This window comes from Ambystoma mexicanum, chromosome 1p (assembly GCF_040938575.1).
Source record: "Ambystoma mexicanum isolate Mex_15411 chromosome 1p, UKY_AmexF1_1, whole genome shotgun sequence".
Taxonomy (NCBI): Eukaryota; Metazoa; Chordata; class Amphibia; order Caudata; family Ambystomatidae; genus Ambystoma; species Ambystoma mexicanum.
This window is the reverse complement of record NC_090921.1, coordinates 1,221,120,755-1,221,141,780: the sequence shown is the minus strand read 5'-3', so window position 1 is coordinate 1,221,141,780 and position 21,026 is coordinate 1,221,120,755.

Sequence of the window (21,026 nt, the reverse complement as noted above, 5' to 3'; positions counted from 1 at the left end):
CCAACTTATCACCTGTAGCCTTAGTCAACATTACGATTGGAGACAAGACAGCAAAGCTTCCGGTCCTGGTTCAGGACAACGTGCCTGCGAAGATCTTGTTAGGAAACGATTTGGTCAAGTTAGGGATGGTCTACCCATGGCTGCTGTGGCAGTCATCTGATCGCAGGTCACACAGGGTCCGGCTGCAAGCCCAGTATCCTTGCCGACGGGGAAATCCAAGGCACGAAAGAAACGGAGGAGTAAGAAGGCCGCCTCTGTGGAGGGAGCCCCTGCTCTTCCCACTGTTCCGACAGCACCCATTGGGATCCATGCTCCGGTTGGCTGGGTCCAGTTGTGAATCCCATCTCAACTCCTGTGGGAGAAGAGCCAGAGACTTTACTGTGGGAGAGGCTCTTAACCCGGAGGATCATCCCGACCTTCAATGCTTGTTAGCTGAAGGGGGACCCTCCCGTGCAGACTTCTGTAAAGGACAGAGAGAGTGCCACTCTCTCAAGGGTCTGAGGACACAGGCCCTGTCCCAGGCACAAGGACAAGTGCCTAGGATGTTTCAGATTTATTGGGAGCATGAGCTCCTTGTTAGTGAGCCCACTAAGCCTGAACCTGGTGCCTTCAAGAGGTTGGTGGGACCCCAGGTTTACCGGCCCTTCCTGCTGCAATTGGCGCATGAGGTGCCCTTGGCTGGTCATATTGGTACCAAGAAGACTAGGCAGAGGCTCTCGACCCATTTCTACTGGCCCCGGATGGGAGTAGAAGTGGAGTCCCATTGCAGGACCTGCCCAACTTGTCAGTTGTCTGGCAAGACTGGAGGCAGAGTCATCGCCCCACTGCAACCATTGCCAGTCGTTGGCACACCGTTTGAGAGGGTGGGCATCAACATCGTTGGTCCCTTTGACCCTCCCACTTTGGGTGGACATCGGTTCATCCTGGTCTTGATAGATCATGCCACCAGGTACCCTGAGGCTATACCCCTTCGGACGGTTATGGCCAAAGTGGTTACCAGGGCTCTCCTGGGCATTTTCACCCATGTTGGATTCCCTAAGGATGTTGTCTCCGATAGAGGATCCAACTTCATGTCAAGTTACATGAAAACCATGTGGAAAGAGCGCGGAGTTACTTACAAATTCTCCACCTCCTACCACAACCAGACCAACAGTTTGGTTGCAAGATTTAAGAAAACTCTCAAGGGCATGTTAGGCGCTTTGGAAGAGCCCCTCAGGAAGAAGTGGGATCTTCTCCTGCCATGCCTGCTGTTTGCTTACAGAGAGGTACCTCAAGAGGGTGTTGGTTTCAGCCCCTTTGAGTTACTCTTTGGTCATCGCATGAGGGGGCCCCTTGCCTTGATCCGAGAAGGTTGGGAGGCCACCCCTCCAGGTCCCGCCAAGCAAGTGGGGGACTATGTGTTAGACCTCAGGCAGAGGATAACACAGATGATGGATCAGGCAACAGCGAATCTTAAGGCCATCCAGGAATTGAATAAGTACTGGCACGAGCTTAAAGCATCGCAAGTGGATTGGACTCCGGGACAGGAGGTCCTCGTGATGGAGCCTACCAAGCCTCAGGCTTTGGCGGATAAATAGACTGGACCCTTCAGGATCATCTCCAAGATGGGCAAAGTCAATTATCTGGTTGACATGGGAGCCTCTGGGGTAGCCCCTCAGGTATTCCATGTTAACAGGCTCAAGCCTTTCCACAGGCAGGCCGAAGTCTCATGTCTCTTGCTAGCTTCATGGCAAGAAGAGGATGAGAGTGAGCCCCTTCCTGATTTGCTACATAGCAACCCTCAGGATGGCTCCGTGGAGGGAGTACATCTCTCTCCCGATCTGACAGCAGAGCAGCTGAGGGCCTTCAGGGCTTTGCTCCGGCAATATGCCGCTCTGTTTTCCCTGACACCAGGCCTTACACCAAGGTGTAGGCATGAGATTGACACCGGTGACAGTGTGCCTGTCAAAAGCAGGTGCTACCGTATGTCAGATACCGTCAAGAACCACATCCAGGCTGAGGTCGCCAACATGTTGGATTTGGGTGTTATTGAACCCTCAACCAGTCCCTGGTCCAGTCCCGTGGTCCTTGTCCCCAAGGCAAGTTCCCAAGCAGGTACCAAGGATTGGAGGCTGTGTGTGGACCATCGAGGAGTCAATGCCGTCACCAAAACTGACATGCACCCACTGCCCCAGGCTGATGAGCTCATGGACACGGAGGTGCTGCCAAATTTGTGAGCACCTTTGACCTTACCTCAGGCTATTGGCAAATAGCTCTGACGGACCATGCCAAGGAAAATACGGTGTTCTCAACACCAGAGGGACTCTACCAGTTTAGAGTCATGCCTTTCGGGTTGAAGAACGCCCCTGCCACTTTCCAGAGATTAGTCAACCATGTGCTCAGTGGGCTGGAGGCCTTTTGTGTGGCTTACTTAGACAACATTGCCGTCTATAGTTCCACTTGGGAAGAGCATTTGACGCATCTGGATAAAGTGTTGCAGGCGTTGAAAAGGGCTAACCTCACTATCAAGGCCACCAAGTTCCAGATAGCTCAGTGGAAAGTCACATATCTTGGTCATGAGGTAGGAGGGGGTCAAATCCAACCTCTCCCCAGTAAAGTACAGGAGGTACAGGACTGGGAGACTCCCACTACTCAAACCCAGGTGAGAGCCTTTTTGGGCCTCACTGGGTATTATCGCAATTTCCTGGCAGACTATGGAACCATAGCTGCACCCCTGACAGCTCTGACTTCGCCCAAACAAACGAGGAAAGTTAATTGGACGGAAGACTGTCAAGGGGCCTTTGATGGCTTGAAAGGAAGTCTGTGTAGGGCACCTGTGTTGTGTGCGCCTGATTACAGCAAGCCCTTTATCATTCAAACTGACGCCTGTGACACCGGAATTGGAGCTGTCTTGTCCCAGTTAGATGACAAAGGAAGGGAACACCGAATCATATTCATCAGTAGACAACTTCAGGGTAGGAACGTAGGTGGGCTACTGTTGAAAAGGAGTGTTTTAGTATAGTTTGGAGCCTTAGGCATTTTAGGCCCTACCTTACCCGGTCTACCTTCAAGGTCCAAACCGATCATAAGCCCCTTAAGTGGCTTATGCAGATGAAGGGTGAAAACCCGAAACTGCTCAGGTGGTCCATTAGTCTGCAAGGGCTAGACTTTACCATTGAGCACAGACCAGGGAAGAGTCATGATAATGCAGATGGCCTTTCCAGAAGGTATGGTGACCGTCTGAATGAGGGTGTCGATCCCTGGGAGATTAGGCACCCTCCCCCTCAGTGTGGGGGGGGCGACTGGGATGCTGGAAATGCATCGGAGGGACAGGGCCTCCATATCCTTGTCGTTTACTGCTTTTCATCATGTGTTCTGTCGTGTTTTCCACACAGGAGTTCATGTGGGACTCCTGGCGGTGTAGCTCTCTCTCTTTTGGTTTGGTGAACAGACCCATAGGTTACCCTTATGGCACCCATGGGTAGGGGTACAACCCTGTGCCCCTAGTGTATGTTTTTGGGCAGCTATGTGTGACCCACAGAGCAGGGTACGGGCTGGTGGCAACTTCGTGCTGAAATGACTGGTGCCCTGAGCGTCCTCCATTTTGGGATGCCCAGGCCCTGTCATTGGAATCAGTAAATTCCTGATGGAGACAAAATGGCCCCCATGGCCTCTTGCCTTCCATCACCGGTTACCTTGATCTTCCCGAAGTCCCGGGAAGCCCTGCCTCTGTCCCTTCCCCCTGACTGGCTGTTTGGTGGAAGTTCCATATGTGGTAGTGTGGGGAAGTGCCAACCAGACTGGCTGGAGCCTTCTCAATGACCGTATGTTGTGGGTACGCCTGTGGGTGGGACCTGGGTGAATGGAGTGTGTGACGAATATGCATTCTATGTTGTGGCTGTCTAATATCTGGTGTTTGACACAATGGTTGAGACAGCCCTGCCCGAAACCAGTATGAATGCAGCTTGGAGTGTTGAATGGCTCGGTACTTGTCCCAATACAACTTGTTGTGAGTGTCTGGAGAGAAGTGAATGGCCTGAATACCTTGTGTGCCTGATTGGCTGCTTGCCTGCATGAATGCCCATAGTCGTGATTGGATGCTTGAGTGTGACCCAGCGGAATGAATGGGATATCAACAGTATATCTGGGGACCTCTCACTGCTAGGGATCGTGTTCAGAAGCTGAAGTCCACTACGACGAGTAACTGGAGTAACTGAAGCTTAACCTTGATCCCTGCTGGATGAGAAGAATTGCTGTTGCTCTCCTTCGCAATCTGAAAGCTGTTGTGCCTCAAGAACTGACCCAGAGAGGACCTGGTAAGGCGCCCTCCTCCCAAGCTACGAGGGACCATCATGCACAGCTGATCTTTGCCTAAGCTCCCTGGTAGACAGACCTTCGACAGGCTGCCGACCCGATACGTGGATTGCTGCGGAACTCCAAGGAGAAGTGTTGTCCGCCACTGTCATCCACCACTGTTGGCGACTGTAGCTGCCGTGCTCCCATTGCCTAAGAACTTGATTGATCCAAGGACGCTCTCGTCCGCATCGTTGTTGCTGTATCCTGCCGGAGAAGGCCTGACTGTCGATGCGCCGAGGAGCATCCACTGGTGGGTTTCCCACCACCCAAAGACCACAGAGACGCCGACAACTCGACTCCCTTGCTGGGCCACCGTTTTTCAATTCTTTGCGGTCCAGAACTATTGACACCGAGGTGCCCCGCACCGCTAGGAACAACGCGGCCACTTCACCGTCGTAGCTCGACCTGTTCTCCGTCAGACGTTCAACGACCCGTGACTCCTGCCTTAAAGGGAGGGCACTCAAGAAGGGTTGTCGATTTCATTGACGTGGAACGCTACAACACCAGGTACTTTGGGGTTGCAGAACTATTGTAAAGTCTAGTGTGAACAATATATGGACAGGGCTTGTATCTTTCTTCTAAAGGTTGCCCAGGTGGGGGGATCTCCACACAGAGCTGTGTTTAACGGTAGTTACCAGTATTCTGCCTATTGCTCAACCAGCTTGCTTTCCTTCCTCTCTCTACTGCTGGTTTCCTCTTTATTTGATCTGTGTGTCATTTTGACCGTATGCACTCTTAATGAAATCTAATAATGTTAGTGGTACCACTTTAGAATTGTACATATTTACCATTGTTGATTTTCAGAGTACAAAGTGAGTTATCGTGATCGTGTATATGACCTTGAATATTAATTACATAAAGACTGTGTTTTAACCAATACAGTGTGTGGACATTCCTTCGTGGGTGCTTGGGGACTACACTGTAAATAAGAACCAGCTCGCATCACTTCCCGAGAAGCTAGGCCTTGATTGCTCGTCCATTGCTACCGTAATAGAGAATCTTGGCAGGGGGGTCTCTGTGCCTCCCTTCTACCATATAGAGAGCGGAAGTGCAGACCCCTCCTCCGGTCTTTACAATGTGGTACACAGCTTAATGTCATATTTTAGTAAGAAGAGATTAATTAGGGTTGTGCTTACTGTTTTAGTGGTTGTCCTCTTGTTATGGAAGTAGTTATATTGTCATATTTGTCTTGAATTGAATTAGTTCATTTGACTTGCATTATAATTCTTAAATGTATCCTTTTGAGGGAAAGAATCCTGTGAGATTCTTATAGTGGTAGACAGTTCCCGTAGATTGTATATATTTTAGGTTATACTTAGAGGCTATAAACTTAGTTTGCAAATTTCTGCAAGTAAATAGTAAAATGATGAGGTTGGGTCTAAGATTGAGGCAAGTTAAAGATTAAGTATACCTGGATGTCTCCTTTTTGCTTCCTGTTTGCCTGGATCCCTCTGGATAATGCTGCTTTCGCGGTGCTTGAACTGCGAGTGTGGCATTCAAAATTGCCGCTTTTCCATGCATCTCGCAACGTGATGATGTCATGCGTGTCATCACGTTGCGGCTGCCATTTTGAAAAAATAAATATATATATAAATGGAAGGTGCTGCATTTCTAGTTTGACATTAAGCCCAATTCAGTTTTAAATTGTGATTAGCATATTTAAATCACTAAATCTAGATGCTCTTAGCGGAAAAACGCTATACACTAACACTGGTGGGTAATTAATTATATTAATGAGTTGCAAAAGTGCCCTATGTACCCTATATTCAAACATATGGTTTGTGTGAAAGCCAAAGAGTTTCCTATTGTGCTTGTCTGTGTTCTTTTTGTGGATGAATAGATTTAATGATGCATGGTTTAGTATAAATGTTAATGAATACATAGATATATCTATTCTCAGCAAACGAACATCATGATGGAAAGATAAATCGGCATACATTATTATGACATCATAGAAAGTGGCTTAGTTCATGATGAGAAGTTAAGCCGGTAATGCAGCTGTCCATAGAGTAAATCCAATTGGCTTCCATTTTTCGCAGGGATCTTTCTCTGTTTCCTCCTCTTTTTGGTGAAGTCACATGTTCGAGCCCATAAAATCTGATCAGGTTCATCTGTTTATCATGGTGATTTTCCAAAAAATGTTTACTCAAGGGATAGCGTATGTCTTTCTGTTTGATTGAGCGGATGTGTTCGGATATTCAAATTTTGAGAGGTCTTATCATGCCAAAAAAAGCACTCAGAATGAGTAAATATTTGTTTTACATGTGTGGTTGAATAAATGAGGTAAATATGAGTATAGCAGCATTACAGATGTAAGAACACTAGCACACTACAAGCAATGTCCTAACAACGGGCATACAATTCAGAAAATGAACTTGAAAGTGAAAAACACAGTGCAGCCAAATCACACGCATAGAAATTGCATTTGCTAATTTACACAGGTTTAAATGTCAAAACTGTTTGAAAAATGAGTGAAATAGACAAAATCGGAATGAGGTTTTTATACTGAGCGACAGATGCACATCACAGGGTTGATATGAAAGTGAAAGAGTGACTCTAAATTACTGAAAGATTGAGATTCTCAATGGGAAAGGAAATTCGGTTTTAAAATTAAAGCAGTTGACAGAGAAAATCGGTTTGGAAAGGAAATTACAAGTTAAAATAGATTTTAGTGGCTAGAAAAGAGAAACACCACCCGTGAATAAGAATGTTAAGCTGCGGTTGTAACCCCTTCATGCTGTGTGTCTCTTTTAGTGAGAATTTATTAATTTAATCAAAATAGTACTAAGGATTTACACAAGGACAGAAATGAGTGGAAGAATGGCACTAACACTTGGAGACCAAGGACAGGATGCACAGAGGATTCTGACAGATTTAAGTATTTCTGCTAAGGCAGTTATTGGATTTCTGTGGGATGGGACCTTATACAAGGTAACAGAGCAAAGGATGAAGTTCTGGTTGTTGGGTAAGGGAAATACTCACAAGAAGCACTTCAATGGGGTATTTAGGACAGCGGATCGAGTTTCTGGACAGCGAGGCAATATCTGGTCACTGGTCACAGCGGCATGCTCTCCTAGAAGAAAACAGCTGGGCAAAGGTCTGGTCATGGCACAGCGGCACCTCAGCTGGATGGAGTGTTACGCTCACCTAGCACCCACAAAGACATCGATCTGAACTGGACAGCTGCGGTCTCCACCAATGTGACGCATAGGGCCGAGATGACGGACTGGACTGGCCCACCCAGCTTAGTTTGCTTGGCCCGTAGGAATATTCTTCTGTAAATGGAGAAAGGGAATTAACCACCCGTGGTGTTGAGCGTAAATCTCCCCAACCCCGCTGTTCTCCCCACAGATCACCTTTGATGTCCCCTCTTATAATCTCACCTGATGGTTTGAAAAGATGAGCTCTCCATCCTGCGTGTGCTGCTCTTCGGGCGTGATTTAAATAGCCTCCAAAGTAGTCCCAGGTAAGTATTCCTCCCCAGCCCCGCCCGAGTAAAAAATAGTCCTTAAGTAAAATAGTCCCTTCCAAGCCTCAATTGGCTTGGAGCTCTGCAGTATGGTCTGCATCAGGTAAGCTTGCAGCATGGTCTGCATCAGGTAAGTTCTACTCTATGAGCCTGGCGCCTATGGCACCAGTACTGACTCTCCATATGAGCCTGGTGCCATAAGCGCCAGGACCGCACCCAAACAGCCCCTAGCAGGGGTTTTTGGGCTTGCTCAAAATAACTTGATGCCTGCTTCCGGGGTTGCTGGACCTGGTCTGGTTCCCCGGGGGTAGGTATCCATGACAGCACTTCTTCCCCGTGGTTTTGGTTTGTCTGAGAAATTTCAGTGGCATCTTTTCACCAATCGAGGTGCATGCACGTGGTCACTAGGTTCCCAAGACCTTTCCTGTGGTCCGTAACCCTTCCAGTCGATTAAATAAAAAAGTTTTGACTTCACCATCTTGGAGTCCAGGATGTTCTTAACTTCAAATTCGGGTTCCCCGTCTATAAGGATGGGGTCTGGTGGCTTGGTTAGTCTTGTCCCTGGTTGCACTGGCTTCAAAAGTGACATATGAAAGACCGGGTGAATTCGCATATTAGCAGGTAAGTCCAATTTGACAGCTACCGGGTTCATAATGGCCTTAATAGAGTAAGGTCCCAAATATCTAGGGTTAAAGGTCCGCGTTCCCTTGAGAGGTATGTGTTTTGTGGCCAACCATACTTGGTCCCCTATCTGGTACTGTGGAGTATCACTTCTATACCGATCAGCATCTTTCTTATATTTCTCCTTCGCCTGTTTTAAATGTGCAGTTGCCTTCTTAAAGGCTTGTGTAATCGTAGCGTGTAGAAGGTCCACTGCGGGCATTTCTAAGTGTTGGGGTGAGTCAAGGTCTGAGGTTCGAGGGTGGTGCCCATATAGGGTATAAAAGGGGCTTTGTCCGGTTCCAGAATGTACTGAATTATTGTATGCATATTCGGCGATCCAAAGAATGTCCTTCCAATTACTCTTAGTCTGATGTAACATAACAACGCAGGTATTGTTCAAGAGTCTGGTTGGTCCTCTCCGTTTGACCATCGGTCTGGGGGTGGTGACTGGTCGATAATCTCACGTCGATTTGCGCCAATTGACAACATTTCTTCCAGAAATGTGAAATGAATTGACTGCCCCGGTCAGAGACCAACACGGACAGAAATCCATGTATGTTTTCGAGGAATTCTTTGGCCAGGATTGAGACTGAAGGTAGTCCTTTTAAAGGAATAAAGTGGGCCATCTTGGAAAAAAGATCCACAATAACTAGAATGGTGTTAAACCCATTACAAGGAGGTAGATCGGTAATAAAGTCTAACGATAATGTGTGCCATGGTGTAGGCGGAATGTCTAAAGGTTGTAAGAGTCCAGCTGGTTTTTTCTTTTGACTTTTGTTTTGGGCGCAAATGCCACAAGACATCACAAATCATTTAATATCCTTTCGCCAGCAGGGCCACATGAATTGTCATTTAATTTTAGCTTCAATTTTAGCAATACCTGGGTGCCCCTTCATTAGGGTATCATGATAACGGGAAATGACTAGCTCTTGTAGTTCCTTTTGTGGCAGAAATAGCTGCTCTTGGTAATAAGGCAGATCATTGGTGACAGAGTAGTCCGGGCCTTTCTTTACCCAGTCCTGCAGGGCTGTAGGATCAAAGAGTTGCTGGATCTTTACCTGAATGTCCTTTAGTGTCTGTAGAGTAGTCATGCCAAGAATCCTTTGTTTGGAAATTATAGGTACTGGTTCTGGGTTCACTTCTGCCTCTCCCATCCCTATTTGGGATAAGACGTCTGCTTTACCATTCTTACGACCTGGTCGATAGGTTATCACGAAATCGAACTCGGCAAAGAACAATGCCCATCGGAGTTGACGTGACGATTGGGCCTTGGCTGTTTTTAAATACTGTAACTTCCGGTGATCGGTGATCACAGTAATGGTATGCCTGGCACCGAGAAGATAGTGCCGCCAAGCCTTGAAGGCGTATTTAATGGCTAATAACTCCTTGTCAGAAACTGCATAGTTTAACTCGGGTACCGAAAACTTTCTGGACCAAAATGGTGAAGCTGGCCAGTTTCAGGGTTCTTATGAGACAGGACAGCTCCCATGGCTAGACTGGATGCATCAGTTTCCACTATGTATGGAAGTTCAGGGCGCGGGTGCTTTAACACAGGTGCAGACGTGAATTTCACTTTCAGCTCGTGGAAGGCATTTTCAGCTTCTTCAGTCCACATAAAGCGTTTATTTTTTCACAAGAGTGCTGTGATGGGATGTACGACATGTGAAAAATCTGGGATGAATCTGCGGTAGAAATTGGCAAAGCCGAGCATGCGTTGTACTCCTTTAACTGAACTTGGTGATGGCCACTTAAGGATTGCGTCCACCTTTTGTGAGTCTATTCGGACTCCCTTTGGGGTCAGGGTAAACCCAATGAATTCAACTTCTGTGGCATGAAACACGCATTTTTCTAGTTTTGCATATAGTTTGTGCTGGCGCAATTTCTCAAGGACTGCTCGGACGTGCTTCACATGGTCAGATTCTGAAGAGGAGTATACTAGAATATCATCGATATACACGACAACACAAACGTCAATGAGTTCACGAAGGACATTGTTCATGAAGTATTGGAAGGCTGCTGGTGCGTTGCACAAGCCGAAAGGCATCACCTGGTATTCGAATAACCCATACTTAGTGCGTAAAGCAGTCTTCCATTCGTTGTCCTCTTTTACACGTACCAGATGGTATGCCCCCCGGAGATCTCATTTAGTGTATATACAAGCGTCCTTCACTTGGTCTAGTAGTTCAAGGATCAGAGGCAACGGGTATCAGTTCTTAACAGTTATCTGGTTCAATGCGCGGTAGTCTATGCATGTTCTGAGGTCACCTTCCTTTTTGGGTACGAAGAACAAAGCTGAAGATGCAGGGACTTGGATGGGCGAATTAAGCCATTGGCAAGGTACTGGTCTAAGTATTGTCGTAGGTGAAGGTTCTCAGGTTCCGTAAGGGCATAGATCCTGCTACAAGGGGGTTGTGCACCGGGTATGAGATCGATTTGACAATCGTACGATCTGTGAGGAGGTAAGGTGTTTGCCTGTTCCTTTTGGAAGACATCCTGGAATTCTTGGTATTCTGGAGGTAGGTGCATGACTGCTGTGGTTACTGTGGCCAGTCCTGCGTTCTGATTTTACTTTGGGTAACAGGTTTGTGCACAGTCCAGGAAGGTTATTCTCTTCTCTCGCCAATCAATACAAGGATTATGTGTTTCCAACCAAGGTATCCCCAGTATTATTTGGAACTGTGGGGCTTTGATTAGATCAAACACAATAGTCTCTCGATGCCCATCCTGACCCAATAGTGTCATCTCTGCAGTTGAATGAGTTACAGGCCCAGAGGCAATTTCAGTTCCATCGACTGTGGTGATGAGATCTGAGGTGGTTTTTCGGCAGAGAGGTAGATTCATCATGGAAGCCAATTCATTGTCCACATAGTTTCCTATGGCCCCGCTATCAATGTATGCCCTTACTGCTTGCATACGCGATGGCTGCCCTGGATCTACGAGGACCATTGGTATGATGAAATGAGAGGTCTGAGTATCCTTCTTCAAGCTCGGCAAGCGGACCTCTATGCTTGTCGGGCGTGGTCGTTTCCCGAGTCTGACTCCATATGGCTTTTATCAGCAGCTCCTACCACCTTCTTGGGTGGTTTTACAGGGCAATCCCGTAGAAAATGTCCAGAAGTTCCACAATATAGACACAATTGCATTTGCCGTCTCCGTTCTCCTTCCTTCTGGGTTAAGGGTCCTTTAACCCCTCCGATTTGCATGGGTTCTGAAGCATCTGCTCCTTTGGGGTTACCGTGGGTTTTGACCAATACCCGATTCTCAAACTTGGCTCAATCAGCCTTTCTGTTCTGAAGTCTGTGATCTAGCTGGACCACTAAGTCTATATATTCCGCGCAGTCTTGAGGTGGGTTCACGACTTGAGCCAAGACATCCTTGAGTTCTCCTCGAAGCCCTCGATGAAATAACGTGATCCGTTTTACCTCAGGCCATCCAGTTTCCACTATTAACCTATTAAAGGTCGCGATGTAGGATAGAAGGTCCTGGTTACCCTGTCGTAGGGACAAAAGTTTGTTATCCAGGGTCTGTCCTTGGGAGTGCCGGGCAAATAGTCTTTCCATGCTAGTTTGAAAGCCCTGAAAATCCCGAAGAATTGGGTCATCCTGAGTAACTAGTGGAATTGACCAGTCAGCTGCACTGCCGCTGAGATATGACAATACAAAGGATACCTTGGCTTGATCGTTTGGGAAGGCTCCAGGTCTGCATAAAAAATGCAAGCGCCATTGGTTCATAAACACGGCAGACCTTTTGGGATCTCCGGCAAAGTGTTCGGGTGGGGCTAATGGAATATTTCCTGGTAGGTTTATTTGCACAGGGTTACTCGATAACACAGGAGCTGGATTTCCCCCGGAACCAGGTAGGGGTGCTTGTCCAGCCTGGGTTTGCAATAGTTGCCTAGCAAGGTCATCAGTTCGCTCCTTTGACAAAATCAGTTCTCTCCTAAGAGCATTGGTTTCTTGACGGGCGGAATGCACTTCAGCCCTCAGTTCCCCTAGTAATTGGGCCAATTGGTCAGTCTCTGAGGTTTCCATAACGCCCGGGTGGGAATTTGTGGGTAGGCTTTGCATTCTGTTACACTCACCTGGCTCCCACAGAGGCGTCAATCTGAATTGGACAGCTGCGGTCTCCACCAATGTGACACGTAGGGCCGAGATAACGGACTGTACTGGCCCACCTAGCTTTGTTTGCTTGGCCCGTAGGAATAATCTTCTGTAAATGGAGAAAGGGAATTAATCACCCATGGGGTTGAGCGTAAATCCCTCCACCCCCGCTGTTCTCCCCACAGATCACCTTTGATGTCCCCTCTTATAATCTCACCTGACGGTTTGAAAAGATGAGCTCTCCATCCTGCATTGAGCGCAGGGGCACGTTGATAACCAGTTGCTTCACTGGCTCGAAGGAATTGGTGAGTTCCAGAACAATATTGACTCCGAAAAGTATGTAGTTCGTAAGAGTTCACATGTCTGACTTTCACTCTTGTCGGATTCCTTGCAGCTTGCAGCTTGACCCCAGCAAAGTGTTCCTCGTGGTAGCTGACAAAGTTCAGGTAAGGATTTGGCTTATCCTACACAGTTCAATAAAATAAGGCCAGAATGTAACCTGTGGCTTGCTCCCTTATTCAGGTGTGGAGAGAAAATATGAAGTTCGGGGAATAATGCCTCCGGCAGTAAAATTAGGTAAGTCTATTGTGGTGAGAAGAGTTCCCCTTGTTTGTCGCTTCGTCTCACCTTGTTGTCCTTTTGTTCCCCTTAGGGGCCGGGGTACGGCGAAGGATGCAATGGAGACTGCGCCGACCCATGAAGAGGAATAGTACCCCCGGCGGTAATCAGGTAAGTCTATGGGGGTAATTACTATTGCCTCTGTTTATTCCCTTGGCTCACATTTGTTGTTCTTGTGTTCCCCTTAGGTGCCAGAGTGCGGTGGGAACGTGCAGAAGGATGCGATGGATCGTGAGGATGCTGCGAAGGCCGGTGAGTTCAGCGCGGTGCTGCAGCAGGCAAGGCTTCTTTCTTCCAGCTCGAAGGCGCGGTGGATCCAGAATTCAGGTAAGGATCCAAGGTTTTGCTCTTATTCTAACCTCTTCTCCTTCTGTTCCTCTCTTTTTCTAGGAGCTACAGACTCGAGGCGGGCGTGGCAGAAGACTGGATGCAGGCTTGCAGACACGGTGAGCGTTACACTGCTGGATGCAGAATAACGCGAAGCATGTGCTGCTCTTCGGGCGTGGTTTAAATAGCCTCCAAAGTAGTCCCAGGTAAGTATTCCTCCCCAGCCCCACCCGAGTAAAAAATAATCCCTAGGTAAAATAGTCCCTTCCAAGCCTCCTTTGGCTTGGAGCTCTGCAGCATGGTCTGCATCAGGTAAGCTTGCAGCATGGTCTGCATCAGATAAGTTCTACTCTATGAGCCTGGTGCCTATGGTGCCAGGACTAACTCTCCATATGAGCCTGGCGCAATAGGCGCCAGGACCGCACCATAACAGCCCCTAGTTTTTGGGCTTGCTCAAAATAACTTGATGCCTGCTTCCGGGGTTGCTGGGCCTGGTCTGGTTCCCCGGGGGTAGGCATCCATGACAGCGAGCGGGTAGCAGGGCAAGCAGGTAGTACTTCATAATCCTAATGTGGATTCAGCCACCTTTCCCCTTTCTCCCTGAGTTACTGGGATTTTTGTGGGTTTTTTCTGGATCAATGGTCCTGCCAGGATAAGGTCAGCTATGCTCTGGCCTGGCAGTGGAATCTGAAATCTTGCAGACTGAAGATGGAATATCTGGATGCGCAGGAGCTGGAAAATTCAGAAGAGAGTGTCCTTGTTTCTGTGAGTCTCTACATTATATAAGGCAAGTGACATCAAAGGATTTACTCTCGGGGCAGACCTAAGCTAGACCTACCTCTAAGATTCGGATAGTTCAGCCCATGTATGTCGCCTCCTATCTAGAAGCAGTTTGGACTGAAGGAGGGGAATCAGTTTTATGGGGTGTGTTTTTATGAGGTACAGAGCCACCCTACAGTGACTTTTGCCAAAATCAGTTATGACACAAAAATGCACTTTGTTACAGTTGTGGCACTTTGAAAATCACATAGGCAGATTACATATTTCACGCGGAGCATGGTATTCCAACTCCCAAGTTTATAGGGTATCATTTAGCCCTTGTAATAATCCTTCACAATTTTAGTTGGGAAATATTTCACTTAAAGTTCTACAATTTTAAATAGGTGTAACTATTATCACAGAGCATGTTTGCATTACATTTCAAAGTTATACCATGTACACTTTTCCCATGAATTACATTTTTCTGGCATTTGCTTCTCATACATGCTAGGGAAATCCTCAATATCTTGTTTTAATGCCACAAAAATTATATTTAAACTGTTAAACTTTTGCATTCCTGCGTTTTCCAGTTGCAGCAATAAAAAAGTTTTAAAGTTTAGTAATTCAGAACAGTCTTTTGTACAAAATGTGCCAGCACTGTCTTCCAAATAGGTGAATTTTTTTCAACCTACAGATAAACGTCAGGCCCTAGCCCTGTGTTGCCAAGTATTTGTCTTTGAAGCTCCTCAGTTTCAGTGGAGGGGAGGTGGTGCTAAAAGGTCACACCTATGTGTCCCAGAAATCCATTGTACCCGGCTGGAGCACTGCCACAGAGTCTGATGAGGGTGTGAGATGCTTCTCTCGTGTCTATTCATAAGCCCCAGATGCTGGTACAGTTGCGGGGAGGTATATCATGTAGTCAGTCCTTTGAAGCCAGGGCCTGAAAACCTTTCATGCTGGTTTCACAGTAAATGTATTTTTTTTTTTTTTCTTTCCAGACCAGAAAGCAAGACTGTTGGAATTAAACATCCTATATATGTTTTAAAACAAACCCCCATCACATGTCTGTGCAAGGACAGGGCCTTAATTCAACGTTTCACTTTTAAACAGATATTTTCTTGTTTGTAAAAACACCATTTTACATGTGGTTGATTTTCCTTGGCTGTCACTTTGCAATGCGGCTTTTCCTGGTGTCTTTATTATGAACATTTCCATGGCAATAGTCAATTTCTACTACACAAGAATCTGTTCAAAGCAAGGGTCCCATGAAACTGACATGAGCAAATAGAGAGAGATCTTCTTATGAAGGGTTTATCTGTGTCATTGTGTTGCAAAAAGGAAAGCATTTTGGCCATGTCTTGAAGTGAAGTTCTTTGTTATTACACAGATCTTGCCTGACACAGCCTGTCATTCAATGAGAAATGCCCCCTTTTTGCTGGAGCACAACCTGAATATGGAGGGACTTAGCTGGGTCCCACTGGATCAGAACTGTGTACTGTTGAACAGATGAAATAGAGCATCAGGGTACAGTCATTTTAAAAGGCAGAATATTTTCTTTCTCAGTGAAAATGTTTTGAGCTGGCAGCATAGCAGTGCTGCCTTTGAATTCTTTTCTACGGTGCAAATGAAGAAAATACTGGCAGCAATTCTCGGGGTGTTCTGTGTTTCATCTTGCCCCATATGTGGCTGGTAAGATGGCACAGCCATCATGTTGGAGACTGCAAAACGCTGTTTTAATGCAAGGCGATAGTGCTCAACAGAGCCAACACAGCCATTCTGCTGGTGACTGATGGGATGTAGTTTGGTGAAGTAGGGGAGTTCTGCTTAGCTGGAAAATATAACCCACACCCCTAAGAATACCTGCATGTCTGATCAGGATGCTTTTTTAAGATTGAACTAAGTGACAGCATTCAGGCAAAGTGATTCATGGGCAAGACTTCAAGAGGGTCCTGGGTATGCTGGGTATGGGGGTAGAGCTTAGGCTGGGAGTAGTAAATGGCTGTCACTAGTGTGACAAATGCTCCATGCTTTTAAGTAGATTTCCCCAGGATCACTCAATTTGTTCAACTGGGAAATATGCTCTCCATTTCCATCTGTACATCCCTTCCAAAATCAAATGCTCTCCAGTATCCTTTCCAAAGTGTTCTGCTCTCTTCTTCCATCAACTCCTTTGTTCCCTCCCATTAAGTCCCACACTACATTGACTTTCTATTCATTACTCGCGTCAGCTTCCTTCAATTCCCCCTTCTCCACAAAGAAAGCATGACAAATGTACAACTGTATACTGCAGACCCCGAACAAGAGCCTGAGTGGTGAATCACAATTAATCATGCCATAAGAAAAAAGTTGTGTCTTTTTTTTAAAAAAAATTATAAATGAGTTATAAAAACAGTAGAGAGAAAGAGAAGCAAGCCAAATAGTTTGGCAACATCAATTTACCAATCTTCAATTCCTTTCCAATCTGCTCTTCCGTTTCTGTTATATCCGTCCTCCTTCACTTTTCACCCTGAGTCACCTTCCCTGAGCTCCCCCGACCACCATTACACCAAATACTGGAAAAGTAAATAGTAAAACACAGACAAATTCCCATTTGCGCGTCATTTTTCCATTACATGTCTGGAAACGTGTAAATCCCTCCCACAATTAACGATTGTGGAAGCCACCTACAATGGATTTCTTTGGAAAATGCCTGCTCTTTCCAGGTGTATAGATCAGGTGGTTTTCATGAGAATCCGTTGGTTTTCCACCAGCATAAAAAATACCAATCAGATTTGGCAGGGGAACCTGTAAGAGCAGGCAAATGTGTTAAATGAGATCTCCTAAATTTGCCTGCCAAATCATACAAAATCCTGAACCACATGTTAAGTGTCGGTAAATCTTTTGGCGTCAGTTTTCCCACTCCACCTGACTTGGAAAATTACCCCTATGATTGTAGCTTTATTTTCCTCATCCTGAATGGAAGCCTATATGTTCCAGGATGCAAGTTAATGAGAACTTACAAGACATCTCATACAGACATAAGGCAAACTGAAATGCATGTCAGAGTGATTGTTTCACGCAGCTTGTTTTGTACACCATCATTTCTAATCACCCAATAATCACACTTAAAGAGCTTATTAAAATCTTGCATAATTTTAAGAAAAAAGTGGCACAACAATAGTAAGTTACCTTTTCCCATCTCATAATCTGCTGTTAAAATAAATGAAAACAATAATATCTCACCGGGAGGGCCTCCGCAGCTCTGGCTGTTTGTCTTTGAGAGGAGAAATGAACTGCAGCAGGGCCACCATGGGCATTTGCCCCTTGCTCGACTGTTAAACCCACCTCTAATTGCAGTGTGCAGGTAATATTTAAATGCTGCTTTTTAGGTTCAAAAGATATGCCCATTTTATACTTCACCAGCAACATTATAGGAAAAGCTCTTCTCTAGTGTTATTTTCCAGATATTCATGATTAATCTTCTGAAAGCTAAATGTTTATTGGGGATGGGAACAATCCTCCCATCTCACTCCCTGTCTCCCTTACCACTGGGCGGATCCCACTGTAAATCATTTTCAATCACAACACTGCCTCAACACCCAGCCCCCAGCACCTTCTAAACACAAGTGACAATAAACATTATGTGCCCTGTTTGAGTGCAAACTCTTTTAATAGTTACTCCAACAGTAAGAGGTTATCAAGTCAGTACCTATCAGTATGAATCATGAAAAGATCTATCAGGGCAGGCTAGGCTTCCACACAAAGATGCATTCTATTATGGTTAGAACCCCACGTGTAGGTACGCATGAGAAGAAGTTCTGAAATTGGGCCATCTTGTCATCCTAGCCTTGACATGTTCACGTATGACCTTGTTGGATTAGCACAGCAATGATTGATTCCTTGGGCTGAGCAAGCAAGGCACCCACATCCACTTACGGAAACCAACATACATTGGCAAAGCCAACAGCTTTGGCTTCTGAGTAGGAATGGGATAGGCATTTGCCAGGCACTACCATAAGAGTACCACATGGTCATGAAATGGGAATAGCTAGAAACTGGTGCAAGTACCTGGGCCTATGATACCATTGCGTGGCAAATGTATGTCTGATACCTGTATACAAGCCTACATTTTTGGCTTTGTGTTTGCTTGTTTTAGGCAGAACTCCAGTGCAAGGAACAGATGCATGACACAGATATTGTTTATAAATGAACAGGCTACCAAAACACATTTTTAGGAGATTTGTATTATACCAGGAGCTTTATTAAAGTGGCCTTTAAGTATAACACTGGCAGGCGCTATACAGCACACACATTGGTGTTACTTTGTAATAGATCTTACTCAAAGAGATCCCAGTAGGGTATGTTTCATCAGGGAGGGGTGGTTAGTATGTGGGAATGCCACAGGGATTAACATGGCAATGTGTATTCAATGAGTTTGTAAACGCACCCATAGGATGTGTGTCCCACCTCACACCCCAACTCCATCCTATCTGTGTTCTAGTGCAGGAGCTCTGGTTTGCATCTAACAGCACTAAGAAAGTATGGATTTAAGTCTTTGAATCAACCATAACCACCAGCAATGCTTTGGTCAGCCTTGCAGGCCATTGTTTGCAAATCAGCCTTCAGCCTGCCACTTATGGGAAAAGCCCTGCCCAAACCACAAGCCCTAGAAATGCCTGCCATGGCTGGTGTTCCAGTTCAGAGTGTACATGGCCTAGCAGGTGAGGTTAAACTGTATCTTTTGCTGACAGAACCGGGCTCATTTGCTAATGGCTTGTCCCCTTTTGTAATGACAAAGACATACTAAACACTTACTAAATACATATGGCATGGAAGGCTTCCCAGAGCAATAACATTGGTAATGTTTAATGTTTAATGCAAAGCCTTTCATATATCACTTTTTGATTTTACTACACTCTCCCCTGTGTGCAAGGGTTATATGTAATATGATTGCTGGTACAAACATCAAGGGTGACTTGATTTTTGTTTTAAAGGCACTAAACACCCTTCCCAACATATTTTCGGATGGGTGCAATTATATGAACAAACTCCAGTGCTAGAATATTTGGGGAAAGTGTTGGATAGTGCCTTTAAAAAAATCTGGAGTCTCCCTCAATGTTTTTTCTCCCAGCGATAATATCACTGGATTTAAATTTCAGAAATCAACTTGTGATTTTAGAAAATAGTTAATAGATAAGAAAATGGTTACCTTGTAACTGAGATGTTGGGAAATGTAGATAAGGTGAACAGTGCAGTTTAAAACAAAAGCAACACAGGCTCTTGGTAGATAGTTGTAGTGAGCCTTCTCAAGCAAGTATGCTACCTCACTTAGAGGTGTGAATGGCCCTCCATCTCCCTGGTCATTTGTACTTTCATGGCAGTGGGGCATAAATTACTGCCCAGGCCAAGCAAACAAATCCTGGCCAAGCCTCCTGCAGTGCAGATCTTCAAGATGCTAAGCGTACTGAAGTTGCTGAAGCATGTTTAGAGTGAAATCCCCCTTGCCTTTCCCCCACACCACTCATTCCCCTCTTTTAGAAACCATTCATTACATTCTCTGGTCCCAGTACACTTAGTCACTACTTGCTTGCCTATGGACTCATTTGGGCTTGCACTCTGTGGACTAAACTGAAAATTGCTGACCAAACGAGATTACTGTGCCAAGGATGAAGGCACCCATAATAACCAAATAGAGAATGTGGGCATGGTAGGTTAATACATTCCGCCTGGGTTTCCAATATTCACGAAATTGTACTGAGAAATTGATTTTTAGACATTTTTATTGGTCGTACACCAGATAAATTCTAAAGACTTAGGTAGTGCCCATAATGACCAGCCTCGGTTGTTACTTACCATGAGGTTGCTTGTTATAAACCAAAAGTCATCACAGGGGTGGCGGTCCAGTGCCCCTCGTCAAGGAATGACTGACTGCAAGTCATCATGTGACATGAACAGAAGTTGACACTAAGGAAGGACTGCATATCAATGCAAGAGTTCATTGTGTTGTCAGGTGACAGGATACATCTGCTGAAGCCCTAGTGCTAGTTCTCTCAAATGTTCCTAGACAAATGACAGGTGACCTATGAGGTCAAGGGGTCTGGAGGGCATTGTGTTTAGGTCCCTATAGGTGCAGGTTACTGTTTCCTTGGCTTGCACAATAAGAAATAAAGATGCCTCTCCTTGTCATCAGCCAAAATGTATGTGTGGGCTTGATTTCTTCGACACTGCTTTTCCCATAAATGTTGTTTTGTAAAAAAATACACCTGATATTTTACATATTCAAGACATATGGTTAGCACAATGCAACGGAAAACAGCTATTTATGTTAACAGTTACATGGTGAATTACTGCGGTAAAAACACAAAACATCTCACTTCTAAATCATGATAGTAATTGGACTTTATTAATCAACCGCATCAACATTTAGTTTCTCATTGAAATGCTTTCCTAGAATTATTTTAACAGTACCCATGTACACATCAAAATACAAGTACTGCACCGTAATGTCCTCCCCATTCTTTGAACAACAGACAGGAAGAGTGTGCATGCCACGCCACGCAGCAAAGGTGTTAATGACGAGGACTCACTGAGGCCCTGATGACGTATACATGCTGGGAGCGATGCTATGCACAGAACGAAAACCACCTTTAATTATGTCAGTTCATAGCGTATTATCTTTCCTGAAGAGTTATGGCATTCAAGCCGAACAGTTATCAGCGAAGCATATATAAAAGTTGCATCAGTTGGCAGCTTTCATAACGAAGATGTGAAAAATA